At 39.9% G+C, this 14,642-nt stretch overlaps 1 long non-coding RNA gene across 1 annotated transcript; it reads right to left on the bottom strand.

Moving 5' to 3' along the window:
• Positions 1-8,704: 8,704 nt before the first annotated feature.
• Positions 8,705-14,572, bottom strand: LOC116570857. Its single transcript, XR_004277581.1, has 3 exons — positions 14,267-14,572; positions 10,220-10,345; positions 8,705-10,005 (listed from the first exon to the last, which is right to left on the bottom strand). It is a non-coding gene; the product is annotated as an uncharacterized LOC116570857 (long non-coding RNA).
• Between the last annotated feature and the right edge of the window lie 70 nt (positions 14,573-14,642).

The following is a 14,642-nucleotide window of genomic DNA, read 5'->3' as shown; positions in this document are numbered from 1 at the left end:
ATACGCATTTTCCTAAAAAGTGAATATATCATGTTTTCAGGTTGTCAAAGTGAAAAGGCTTATAAGCAAAGCCAAAAATTATATATAATGGAGCAGCCCATCGCAAAACTTAGGTACAAGATTTAGTGGGAAACATCTGACCTTTAAGTATAAAGTGCTATTAAATTAAATATTAATGTGCTATCACAGTTAAAAAAAAAAACAGCTATAATGATTCATTTTGCAAGATTTTAGAACATCCTCCAAATGTTCGTTTCTAGATGTTCTGATTAGGTTACTTTATTAGCTTTTTTAAAAATAAATAAATGATTCAAATGGCAAATGATGGTAGTCAACAGTGTGGCTTGCAGCTGATAAATGCAATATTAGAGAGGAAACCAAGTGACAATGACAAGAAGCCAGTAAAGGAGGGTCTAAAACAGCACTCAGAGGATTTGTTTTCCTTCTATATGTTGGATCCTAAAGCCAGCATCTTTCCTGAGGGCATTCAAGAGTTCATGGTGCCCACATTCTCACGAGTGTCATCACTGTGGGTACATAAGAAGCAGCCAGTTCAAATAATTCATTAAAAACAGGAAGTGGGGGCGCCTGGATGGCTCAGTGGGTTGAGCCTCTGCCTTTGGCTCAGGTCATGATCTCAGGGTCCTGGGATTGAGCCCCACATCAGGCTCTCTGCTCAGTGGGGAGCCTGCTTCCCCCTCTCTCCCTGCCTGCCTGCCCCCTCTCTCCCTCTCCGCCTATTTGTAAGCTCTCTCTCTGTCAAATAAATAAAATCTTAAAAAAAAAAAAATGGGAACCAGGAGGTAAAGTTTTCCAAAGTAAACACTTTATTAAACACCTCCTGAGTGTTAGGTTCTTAACACAAAAATGAATAAAACACAGACTCACCTATAAGGACCTTGGACATTAGCCATACATTTGATACCAGGATGATAGCCAACAATCTAGAATATATAAATACGTATAAGTTGGATATATGTGTGCACATATATCTGTACAAACACACATACATAATACACATTTATATATGTATTTTAATGTTAAGTAAGGAAACGTATTAAGGATCTGTACTTCAAAAGGACTTTCAGGGGCACCTAGGTGGCTCAGTCGGTTAAGCATTCAACTCCTGATCGTACTTAAGTCTTCATCTCAGGGTCATGAGTTTAAGGCCCCCTCTGGGCGTGGACTACTTTCACAAACTTAGTAAGAATCAATATTTCAAAAGTACTTTCACAATTATCCACTGAGGCACTGACAACCAGGACTTTCTACAAAGGTCAGGGAGATTTTATCTGCATGGACAACTAAAAAATACAAACAATAATGAGCACAGATTATAAACATGAGATAAGCCCATGTTCTACAGCCATGAGCAACACAAGGTGAGCCTGGAAAAGAAAGAATAAAGTAAATCTGAGCAATACACACACAAACACACACACACACTACACTATAGTATATATACTATATATGTACACACACACATACATACACACTATGCTATATATATATACACACATACACACTAATAAATATAGTATAAATACTATATGTGTGTATATGTATATATATATATATACACTATACATACTACATACTATATGTATACTTTGTGTATATACAATGCGTATACACTATATATAGTATATTACATACATAAAGTATAACTGTTTTAAAAGAAAGCTTCCTTGTTCTTTTTTTAAACATTTACTTGTTTTAGAGAAAGACAGAGATTCTGAGTGTGGAGAGAAGGAGCACAGGGAGAGGGAGAGAGAGAATCTCAAGCAGACCACTGAGCCCAGACCCTGACACAGGGCTTGATCTCATGTCTCTGACATCATGACCTGAGCCAAAATCAAGAGTTGGACCCTTAACCATTAAACCAAGCAACCTGGGAATCCCAAATTTCCTTGATTTTGATATCACTGACAAGTTTTTCCCCACCCAAAGATTTATAAATCCTACAGATATGAAAAAAAAAAATTCTGCCTGACAAGATTACGAAATTCCTATAACCTTTTGTTTGAAGTGTTGGATTGTTTGTTATAAGTAAGGGGTATTTTTGTCAAAAGAACAAATACTAGCTAATATCTAAAACTTAACAGATAAAAAGTGCAATAATTGCATTGTGGAGAGAACAAAGCATTAAGTTCCTGGAGGTACGGCGTGCACAAATACTTTAACACAACCACAAAATTAACATAGCTATAAATATCCAAATACATTAATAACTTAATCATAGATTGTAGAAGGGCAGATTATTTTCTTAAAATACATATAACTGTACCTGGCAATACCAGTATAAAGAGGAATAAAGTTCAAATATGACAACAGAGGACTATCATTTCAGGTTTAATTCGCTGCCATTCTTTGCATACGATATTAGTTTGTGTCGGGGCTTTAGAACAGCTGATAAAATCCAACCCACCCTGTTACTCTTGAGTCCACATCCCCTTGGCCCTCAGCAGTGTCAACACTTGGTCTGCCTGAGCTCTCTTCTCTCCTGGGGCACAGAAGGCAAACACGCACCTGACAAATGTGTACTGTTCGTTGTACATCCAGGGCTGAAGTTCCAGGCTGGGGTACTTGCCAAAGGGGGGCACGATCAAGCTGAACACCAGGGCAATACAGACAAACACAACTGGCAGGATGATCTACAACCAGGAGAGAGGGGGAAAGGAAATGGCAAAAAAAAAAAAAAAGGTGGGGGGCAAATGTCAGAGAAAGGGGCCTGGCACAAGCCCCTAAGAGTCCAGCCAGCCTCCCAGACCAGGCAGCATGCAGTGAGTGCCACAGGACCCAGAACAAAGCTCCACCAAGGCATTCATGGCAGGTGGGAAGCAGCAGATCCTGAAACCAAAACCTCCTCCCTCCAGGCCATTTCTGGAGGCTGACAGCACAAGGCCAGAGGCTGTGGTCACCCAGCAGAGACAGGAAGCTCAAAACTTTACAGACAAAATGGTGGTCACATGTCAGCGGGACTCCGAACACTGGGTCCTGCCCTCTTCCCTCTGAAGACCCAAGAAAGACCACGACGGGCCATGAGCCCAGCTCAGCTCAGAGAAAGGCCGAGAGAACCAGCCCTGCACCAGGAGCCAGAAGACACAAAGCCTGGCTCTGTGTCTGCCCTGAGTGTATCCACGGGAAGTCACTCCCGCTGTGGCCTCAGTAATCTCACTTGTAATCTACAGACTAACGGACCCAGTCAGATCCCACACTCTGAAAGGGAACAGCAAACACTGTCACCATGGAATGGCCTCCAAAAGCGTCATTACCTAAATCCTTCTTTCTGAGAAAATACTGTATGACAATTATCTCAGTTCATTATTGTTCCAACCCTATCACCAATCAAAAAACAAAGTAGTTGATCTCAGAGAGACTAAGTACCTTGCCCAAGGTCACACAGCCAGTAAGTAGCAGAACCAGAATTCAAACCCAGGTCTCTGTGCTCCAAACTCATACTCTCTGTATTACCCGCACAGTCTGCAGGGAAGAATTTCTGCAGATGCTTTCTCTGTACTTCTCGATTTTATACAGCAGGATAACTTTATCCCTACTGACCAAGTGCCTTAGCATGGAAACACCAACACATAGGCAACAGTGTAATGAGTCTTTTCTGTTTGCCCATTTTCTTCTGACCTGTCTGGCCACCTTTCTATCAATTTGCAGTTAAACATCGACTTACAGAAAAGTCACATTTTCAAAAAGTTTATATGTCAAGTGCATCTCAGGTTATGAAAACTGAATTTGCCCAGCCAATTTTTCTAAACTCTGTCTGCAGCTTCCTGATGGCACACAAGAGAAGGAGGCACAAACACATCAACTGTAACAGAGTGAGCAGGGGACAACTGAAAGGACTGTGGCTGGAAAAACTCAGTCCGGAAAAACTCTTCAGTCCTGTATTTATTAGATACAAGATAATAACCAACAAGGGAGAAGGTTATACAGTAGCCATAGTAGCCTTCTTGTAGGTAAACAAGAAGGAATTTGAGTCATATGTTGATCGTAAGTCTTAAGGGAACACAAGAAGAGTAGGGTGTGCCTGGTCAACCAGCAAGGAATTAGTAGTTGAGCAAGTGCACTTAAAGGGATTACCTTAACAGCAGGCTTTCTCTGAGGCAGGGGAGACAATGAAAACGGGAAGCAGGTGGTTGGTGTTAGCCAGGAGCCAGCCAGGTGTTCCCAGGGGCTCAGCTTCCCAGATGTGTACCATTCTCTCCAACAGAGGCCCGCTGCTAGTACATGTTCTTCTCAAGGTCATCTTTAAGCATGCTTGCGTGACGGGTACAATTCTTAATTATTTATATTTCAAGCAGTATATTTTTCTGAGGGACAGTTACATCTGTCCTTGTTACACTGTCCTGTACCATAAAACTCACACAAATGTGCACACACACACAGCACGACTAAATGCCAGGCCCACTCTAAGCACTCATTTGAATCCTCATAACAGCCCTACATCATAGGCACCTTATCTTCATTTCTAAAGATGAGGACAAGGAGGCACAGAGAAGTAACTTGCCCACAGATGCGTGAGTGACAGGAAGCAGGACTGGGATTGAAAGACGAAAAGTCTGGCTCCAGCATCTACCCCATACCCACGACCCTCTCCTGCCTTCACTGGTCAGGGAGCCCGCAGCCCACCCGTGAAGCCAGAGTCGCTGGCCTGGAGCAGCACTTGTCACCTGAGCAAAGAATCCCTTCCAACTCCGTCAGGCAATCAGCAGCCTCTTCCACAGAAGGGCCACAAACTGCTGCTGTGTGAGCTTCCAGCCCTTCACCTGGTAGGAGCCTTTGCCGTCCATCCCGCTGAGCAGGTCTGTTTCTCTGGATTCTGCAGGAAGCCAACACCGAAGGTCACCTATTATCTGAGGCTGTTTTGATCCCGCCTTGCTCTTCTTTTTCAGGCTTCTCCAGCAAGACTTCAAATCAGTAATATAAAGTTGAACAATACAACAGAAAATTGGGCAACAGTAATAAAATGAGATCTCGAAAAATGAAAACAATATGACCTACGAAATTATGGAAAGATGCTGAATTCACAAGAAATCAGAGAAATGTAAATTATTTCTCATATATACATGAAAAAAATTATAAAGATGCCGTTAAAAATAATGATGGTCAAGTAAAGCTAAAACACATTAAAATGAATTAATTACTCAGTAGGTATCTACGGCAGCTTGTAGAAGTGAAAAGAAATATACTGGATAACAGTGGACAATGGGTCATTTGAAAGAGTAACTTCATGAAAAAATATGTCACAAATTAAGTGCATGACTGTTTTTTTTTTAAGCTAGAAAGTGTCTCATTTATATGCAGGGAAAAAAACAACATATTTAGTAGCAATCTAAAATAAGTAGCAAAAGTTACAAAAATACTTCTCCCATAACATCTCTCTCCAATACCAGCTGGGAGGCACAGAAATTACTCAAAGCTATAGACCTGCAAAGACTATTTCAAGAAATAATTATATTTATTAATGAGAAACTTAAAATGTTTAAACATTTTAAATAAACTGGCACAATGCAAAACAAAAAGCCAATTAATACAAGATATCTAAAAAGGTATATAATAATATATATTAAACACATATGTTCATGTGTTTTACTAATAAAAACAATTTAAATACAAACAACTTCAAATAAAATCATACTATATTTAATACTGAGTTACACACAAACCTTTCCTACTACTAATTCCAAGAAGATTAGCAACTAGGAGGCTGGTAGAGAAATATCAAGACATGTTGACAAGTTGAAGAACTCAATGCTCAACACACAACAGGTGCTTAACAAAAATATTCACTAATATGAGTAGAAAACTTAAGAAACACTGAATGAAAACTGAACCAATCCTGCCTTTTCTTTTGCTAATAACCTCCTTGCCCCACCCTCCTCTGCCTATTCCATTTTGCACAACTCTTCCACATAGCTATTTACTCAAGAGATGCTGCCCAATTCATGACTTGTTGAATAAAGCCAATTATATCTTCACATCTTCAAATTTTAAACTTGAATTTCTGTCAACAACCTTTACTGAAATGTTTCTCTTCTAGTAAATAATCCTGTATCATGCACACACCAAAAAAGGGAACTGTGAGGTAACTCCACACCAAATGACTATAGCTTAAATTACAGGAACTCAAAAATTACAATAAAAATAGCACACGCTAGTTCCTGCTTTAATGAAGGAAAGGTAGTCTATACCACCATCTAGTGGCCCTTAGAATATTGCACGAAGGTACTTAGCCAGGGATGTCACCAAAATACAGGCATCTAAAGTTCACACGTAGAGCTACGGCCCTCCTTCCTACCCCGTTCAGACAGCACTAGATGGATCTCTCCTGCTTCCTTCTGCAGAGGTGCATGAGCTGGACCTTTGGACAAAACAATGTAGGAACATCATCAAGTGGGTTATTGCCTTTGCGCATGTATAATTTCCTCCAGCCTTTACTTGATACCTATTTCTTATGTAAGGTGTAAAAATGCATCTTCATACTCATCAGACCAAACGGACAAATTGGTCAGAAAAAACCCACACACTATGAGTAAGGGCATGAATTTGTAAGATGGTTTGTCATTGTTTAATAGAGATGAATATGGTTCATATCTTATGACCCAGCAATTCTATTCCTAGCTACATAATCTTACACAGTGCTTCCAGTACACAGATCCCCAAGGTTTCTATGGTACAATACACAGGGTTTGGTAACTTAGATGGGAAAAAAATTACATCCTTACTGTGTTGTTAAAAAAAAAAAAAAAAACTGGGCTTCTGGGTGCCTCAGTGGGTTAAGGCCTCTGCCTTTGGCTCAGGTCATGATCCCAGGGTCCTGGGATTGAGTCCCGCATCCGGCTCTCTGCTCAGCAGGGAGTCTGCTTCTCTGTCTCCCTCTGCCTGCCTCTCTGCCTACTTGTGATCTCCATCTGTCAAATAAATAAAATCTTTAAAAAAAAAAATTTAAAAAAAAACTAATTAAAAATGCAGGCCCAAAATGGCACCAGTTCAGTTAAGGCCCCAAGTCAGTAAACCAGGACTTAATACCTAATTGCAATACCAACTTTTCCCAGAAATGTAATCTTAACTGGTCAGTCAGGAATTTTCTGATAGGTGCCTCTAAGACTGTCCTGTGGCCCTCTCCAAGCCCCTAAAGATGAGGTAATCTGCATAAGAATCCCTGCTCTTCCACCACCCCCACCAAGAGAAAGTGACCTTGCCTCAAACAATCCTTTCTCTTCCTTTGTTTATAACTCTCTTGCCCCACCCTCGTTCCTATAAAAACCTTCCATCTTGTACAACTCTTCAGAGCATCCCTCCACTTACTAGTGGGAGATGCTGCCCAATTCATGAATCTTTTTAAAAACTGATTTATTTAAGAGAGAGCAGGTGCAAGCAGAAGAAGAGGCAGAGGGTGAGGGAGGGAGAGAATCTTCAAGCAGACTCCCTGCTGAGTGTGGAGCCCAAGGTGGGGCTCCATCCCAGAACCCTGAAATCAGGACATGAGCCAAACTCCAGAGTTGGCTGCTTAACTGACTGAGCCAGCCAGGTCCCCCATCATGAATCATTCAATAAAGGCAATTAGATCTTCAAAATTTACTCGGTTGAATTTTGTTTTTTAACAACTGTCACCAACTTCTAACTGAAAATAAGCATTTCCTTTAAGTATGGATGTAGGCAACAAAAAACAGTATTATTAATAAGACCAATGACTTTATGACCAATAAAAATCATAGATATTGTCAAATTACATCCAGAAGTGTTACAAACATACACAAATTTCTTTTATGCTCATCACTATTTACATTACGATAGGTGTCAAATCCAATGATTCTTCATCAATAATTTATTCTCAGGAGCACCTGGCTGGCTCAGTTAGAGAAGTATGTGACTAGATCCCAGGGTTGTGAGTTTGAGCCTCATGTTGGGTGTAGATACTACATAAATAAATAAACTTTTAAAAAAGAATTTACTTTCATATTTTGATCATTCTAGCTGTATATGTTTTCTTTGCAAACCTGTGTATCTGCTAAGCATGTAAAACATTAGGGTTGTATAAGGGAGCAAGAATTTCTCTCCTCTCCAACGGTTCTTCTAGATGGACTAAGAATCATATTGACAAGAGAATAACAAGACAAACCAAATCTAATAGCATATTTACAGAATCCAAATAGATATGGAAATTCCGAGAGGCAAAATGAGGTATATATGTCATCCTGAACTGAAGAGAAATGTGCAGGGTTCTAGAACTTCACAGGAATAGAATGCAATTCATAGGGCAGTGAGAAGAGCAGACATTTGGTAATCAGATATTTGTCCTTCCATACAGATGGGTCACTCAGATAAAATTTATCTCTGGTAATAACCCTTATGCTGGCAAAGATCTTTAGATTTTTCTATGTACTTAAGAGAAGGGCAAAAGTTTCTCTTGAGCCTGCAGGGTTCTGATTGCCTTGGAGTGACCTGACCTCAGTCCCTACAGTTCCATAGGCCTACAAGATTTCCCAAGGGTTGGGGATACTGGGTGGGTCAGTTGCTTAAGCATCTGCCTTCAGCTCAGGTCATGATCTCAGGACCCGGAGATCGAGGCCATGTTGGATCCATGCATAGTGGGGAAACTGCTTCTCCCTCTCCTTCTGCCCCTTCTCTCCACCTCTCCCACTCATGTGTGTATGTCCACATGCATGCGCGGTCTCTCTCCCTCTCTCAATCTTCTGCTCTCTCAAGTAATAAAATATTTTTAAAGGGGAAGATTTCCCAACGGTGCTATGGTCATTTATGCCATTCCATAAAAAAGGTTAAAAATCCCTGCCATAGAGAAATTCTTCATATGGAAACAGGAGCAATCTATTAAAAAAACTCAAAACATCTTTGTTCATAATATCAAATGTACAAATATATATCCAGACAATGGAACAACATATAGCAGAGATATGTATTAATTACTGACTTCATCAAAATGCAGGATTTCAAAAACTTTATGTCAAAGCTAAGAATCAACTAACAGAATGACAAAAGTGTCTGCTTTTAGAAAGTTCGAAAATAGGCAAACCAATGAAATTTAGAGTTATACACAATGTAGTCGAATTCTGAAGAAAATGAGTGCAATGATCAACACAAAATTCTGGGTCATGGCTGCTTCAGGCAAAGAGGTCGGGGAAGGTGTTGTAAGGGAGGAAAATGTGACCTGAAAGGAACACATTTTGGGCTTCTAAATTACTGACAATATTTTATTTCTTTCTTGGTGGTAGGGTAATAGGCATTCAATGTATTATTCTTTAAAGTATACTGATATATTACACCTACTTTTGGGTGTATATAATACATGTTTCATGTTAGACAGGCAACCTTATTCCACGCAATCTAAAATAACTATGCAGTTGGTCTATATCTTATTAGCCTATTTTAATATTCCAGAGTTACCTAGTTTTCCACTGTGCCCAAAGTTTAGGATATACAATGATAATTTTCAACATACATTGTATATCTTCTAGGCAATACAAGGATTTGTTTCAAAACAAAATGTCACATAAAAATGTTTCATGTTTTTAAACAGTTCTTAGAGGCTATATTCTACCACTCATATTTTTAAAATAAATGGTAAAATGAACTGGCTTTATAATCTGGCTTTAGACCCCAAATGTGCCACTTAGCAGCAGTGAACCTAAGAAATGTAATTCTCTCAAAACTTCCCACTCCTCACTTGGATATAAAGTTGAACTCACAGGGTTCTGAGGATGATAAATACCTGTGCATGAATAGGAGATTGTCTTAAGCACCTAGCAGCACTTAACCAATAATTTCCCTCTTTAAGTTATAGCCATGAATTTTTCAGCGATAATGAATCACAGATAGTGAATCACAGATAGTGATTTGTTATGTATTTTCGTCTTGGAAATTCTCTCTACCATTCAGCTGGTTAGATGAAGTTGATGACAGGGTGCCCCGGATGGTAAAAGCACTAGGTAGAAGTCTGGATCCTTAACTCACTCTGGATAGAAGAGCTGCCTGCCAATGAGGAAAACCCATTTTAGATTCTTAAGGAACAAGAAATAAAATCCTGTTGTGTCTGAGACATTATACATTTGGTATCTATTTGTTACAACAGTTTAGCAGGTCCTATTTAAAATAGTCTTAAAAAGGTGAACCATATTCAGAAGTACCAGATACAGCTAAAGGGGTCAGAACCAGTCATAAACAAATTAAGTGAATGACCACTTACCAATAATGAGATATCTAGCCTTTTTCCCTCCTCAGTCACAGAAAACTGGCAGTAAGGCTTGTAACTCAGTCAGGAATCTGGAAGTTTCCTCACTTGGGGTAACTGACTAAACTTTAAAAAAATGACCTATGGGTGAAAACAAATGCGAGTTTTTCTCCTCAATGAAATAAACAGATAACCTACAAAAACCCTAGAGTGAAGCCCACCATTTGACAGGCCACACCCATACTCAAAAGGCTTTCAAAAAAATTTTGTCTCACTGCAAAATATGAGTTTATTACCAAGGATTACAGATATAAAACTATTTTAGGAAAAACACTAGCAAACTAGTATCATGGCTGAAAACAAATCAAATGATAAAAAAAACAATAATAAAACTTGAACTCAGGAAGAAGACCCACAACAATAACTAAAAAATAAACATCTGTAATTAATGTCCTCTGAGACAAATTATGAACCCATGAAACAAAAAGAGCATATTAATTCTGATTAAAAAGGGAGAGAGAGAAATAATCTGGGGAAGGCATTAAAAAAAGTTGCTTTTTGGAAATAAACACTGTGAAAGTATACATTTAAAATAAGTGAGAAGATAAAATTGTGGTACTTTATCCCCAAAACCATAGACCAAAAAAGTAGAAATGTAAAGTAGTAGAAAGAATAAAATTAGAAGATCAAGTGGAGGTACAATGTTTGAATAACAAAAGTTCCAAAGATGAAGAATGTAAAAATCCAAGAAACAAAAAATTTTCAGGCTTGAAGAGTACCCCCATTATGAGGTTACACTGAGTGAGGAACACCGTATACAAAAAACATCTACTCCATGGCACATTACTGTGAAATTTCAGAACACAAGGAATATAGAGAAAAACATAAAAGGTTCCAAAGAGACTGACAGAAACAAGCAAGTCACTACAAAGAATTAGGAATCAAAATGGCATGAATTTCTTACTAGAAGGTAAAATACAAAGGAGCACTGCCTTCAAAATATGAGGAAAAGTTATTTCCAATGCAGAATTTTGTACCCACCCAAAATATAAATCAAGAGGGCTGGTAGAATAAAACACGTTTTACAGATACAAATCCCAAAAGTTTAATTTCCATGTACCCTGCCCTAAAATTATAAGTTAAAAAAAAAGAAACAAAATCCAGACAACAGGAAGTCCAACACAAAGCCAAGGGGATCCTGGAATTACTACCACACCATCTTAGAGAACTAGTCCTCACTGAAGCAAAAGAACAAAGAACTCTCCAAAGATAACTCTAAAAGATGAAACTAAAAAGCTGATTAACAGGTTTAATCATATTTGTTACCGAAAGCTCCAACACAGCTGCTAACTCAGTAAACAAATGGGTAAGCCCTGGTGCACCGCCATGGCCATTATTCTGTGGAGGCTGAGAAAAATTAAGGACATTCCACCTCAGGTTTAGCCTTAGCGTTAAGTACAGCCATCTCAGACCCCTGTACCCAAGGGCTGAACTTTCCCCTACTTTACTTTAGTTCTAAGGACCCCCACCCTGCTTTAGTAACAGGAAGCCCCACCTTGCTTTAGTTCCAAAGACCCCCACCCTGCTGTAGTAACAGGAACCCATAAATACCCCTGCCTTAACTAATCTCGGGTTCAAGTCACTACTCTGCTGTGTTGGGTATACGTGGGCCCAAGCTTAAGCTTGTTAAATAAGCCCTCCTGTGACCGCATCTGTGTGGGCTCCTTGGTGCTCTCTCGGAAGCAAAAACTCGGGTACAACAATTCCATCCCAGCAATTGTGGAGGGGACAGGACAAATTGGTGGGGTTTGCCAACACTGTGGCAGAACAGTCAAATAAACTCAACTTTTGGGTTGATCTGAGAAGCCAAAAACTCAAGAGATAAGAGTTTGAAAAAGAGAAGGGAGAAAGTTATTTTGGATACTGACAGCCAGGAGAGGTAGCAAGCTCAAGACTTAACAGCCAACCTCTCTGCCTCCAAGATGGACACTTAACAATTCACAAAGAGAGGATGGTGGCAGGGTACATGCAAGAGAGCAGGCAGACAGCTTGTGATCATGGGGGAGGGTTGGTATGCGTTCAGCCCCTGATCAGGAGCAGAAAGAAGATCCGTGGGTGTGGTCTTCTAGGCATTACATTGCTATCAGGGCTTTCCTTGGTGTGGTGTTTGGGATGCTCCCAGTTCTTGCAAAAGAATTTCACCACGCTTCAAGAAAGTGTGGTAAGAAATAAGCACAATGGGTTTTAGTTGACAGTATGAGATAAGCAGTCCTGCCTACTTCTGGTTTTAAATGCTGGGGTCTACAGTTGAGGAAGAGGGCTCTGTAATACATTGAGAGGTATATTTTGGCAAAGGGTTTGGTGATTAATAAATGACAGATATAAGGAAAACAATAGAAAGCAAAGATGGAGAAAAAAAGGAGTCACGCTCCTATTAAGATTACAGGTTATCTTAATAGATAACCTGGGTGGCTCAGTGAGTTAAAGCCTCTACCTCTGCTCAGGTCATGATCTCAGGGTCCTGAGATCAAGTCCCGCATCGGGCTTTCTGCTTGGCAGGGAGTCTGCTTCCTCCTCTCTCTCTCTCTGCCTGCCTCTCTGCCTACTTGTGATCTGTCTGTCAAATAAATAAATAAAATTTAAAAAAAAGATTACAGGTTATCATACTATCTCACTGAGATGAGGAATTTGAGAAACAAGACAGAGGATCATAAGGGTAAGGGAGGGAAAAACAAAACAAGATGAAACCAGAGAGGGAGACAAACTGTAAGAGACTCTTAGGAAACAGAGGGTTGCTGGAGGGGAGCAGGGTAGGAAGGAGGTGGTGGCTGGGTGATGGACATTGGGGAGGGTATGTGCTATGGTGAGTGCTGTGAATTGTGTAAGACTGATGAATCACAGACCTGTACCCCTGAAACAAATAATATATTACATAATAGTCTCTGCTATCCCCCTCCAGTGGAACTTTCCACTGTTCATATCCTACGTTGTTTTTTCTCAGAGTATTTATTAATCCCTGATATATTTTTCTCTTTACTGTTAATATTTCCCTCAACCTGTAAATTCCAAAAACAGGGATTATGCCTTTTGCTCACCTCCGTACCCCAGCTTCTGGAAAAGTACCTGAGGCATAGTAGGAAATTTAATAATTAGGGGCCAAATGAGTGAATAAATTGTTAATTCAAGGGAGGGGGCAAAGTCCAAGAAAATAAATTTAAACATAAAGAAAGATCCAGTCCAGGCATAGATTATGCTTTGTTTTGTCTCACTTGGTTAAAAACGATGACTATCACCCAGAAAAACTTACTCACTCCCTCTGGAATTATAATTTTAAAAAGCCTCAGGTCATGATCCCAGCGTCCTGGGATAGAGTCCCACATCGGGCTCCTTGCTCGTCAGGGAGCCTGCTTCTCCCTCTGCCTCTGCCTGCCATTCTGTCTGCCTGTGCTTGCTCTCTCTCTCTCTCTGATAAATAAAAATAAATAAATAAATAAAAATAAAAATAAAAAGCCTCTTTCTGAACAGATAATTCAAGTCTTTGAAGAAGGCACAACCAATACAACCACGAGTGATATCACAGTAATAATTCCCTATTCTTGAGAGTATAAGCTGTATTATTTCAATGTATACAAGAATGTAACTTGTCAGTCTGATTATGCACTGTGTAATTGTTATATGTTATTAGTAATAAAAATGTAAACATTAAATACTATAAATTAATGTGACAATTAATCTGTAATGTACCCATTATCAGATGAGGAAGAGGTTGTTATTTTGAGGGAGCGGTATGTAAGAAACCTAAATCCTCATTTTCCAAGCAACAGATACTATCTAAAATTGAGAATACCAAGACACACCAGAAAAAGCCTGTAATTTAGAGAATGAGAAGAAAGCATCAGAAGAAACAAGTGGAAAATGTTGAAAAGTTATTCTGGGAACCAATCATCAGGGATAAGGAGAACAAGATCGGAGGTCTGCTGGTATGTTTTAAGGCTTACAAAACTATATGACTTTTTAATACTAAGTTCGATGCATCCAGTGCAGTGAGCTCCTGGGAGATACCTTAGAAGCCTTATGAGGTCATGCTGGGTGGCGATCGGGGAAACAGGATGCACTTCATGAGGGAAAATTAAGGCGCTCTGGTCTTTACGTCAATCACCCCGACTAAAGATGAACCACGGCAAAGACCTCCACGATTTTAAATGCACAGCATCACGGGCGCACGCAGCATCCGCCCTCCTCAAAGGGCAGCACTCGCGGTCTGCACACGAACTCTTAAGAACTGATGCTCAGCTGCGCGTGGAGACGAGGTGATGGGCTCAGAAATGTCCCCTCTGACGTTGGGGTAAAAGTGTCAGAGGGAACAAGCCCAGGACCACGATACTGCCCGCCGGGACGCGCCGGACACTGGGCCACCGAGCGAGCGAGCCTTCGGGGC

The sequence above is a fragment of the Mustela erminea genome, chromosome 12 (genome assembly GCF_009829155.1).
Source record: "Mustela erminea isolate mMusErm1 chromosome 12, mMusErm1.Pri, whole genome shotgun sequence".
Lineage (NCBI taxonomy): Eukaryota > Metazoa > Chordata > Mammalia > Carnivora > Mustelidae > Mustela > Mustela erminea.
The sequence above is the reverse complement of the archived record's forward strand: the minus strand, read 5'-3'. Positions and strand labels throughout refer to the sequence as shown.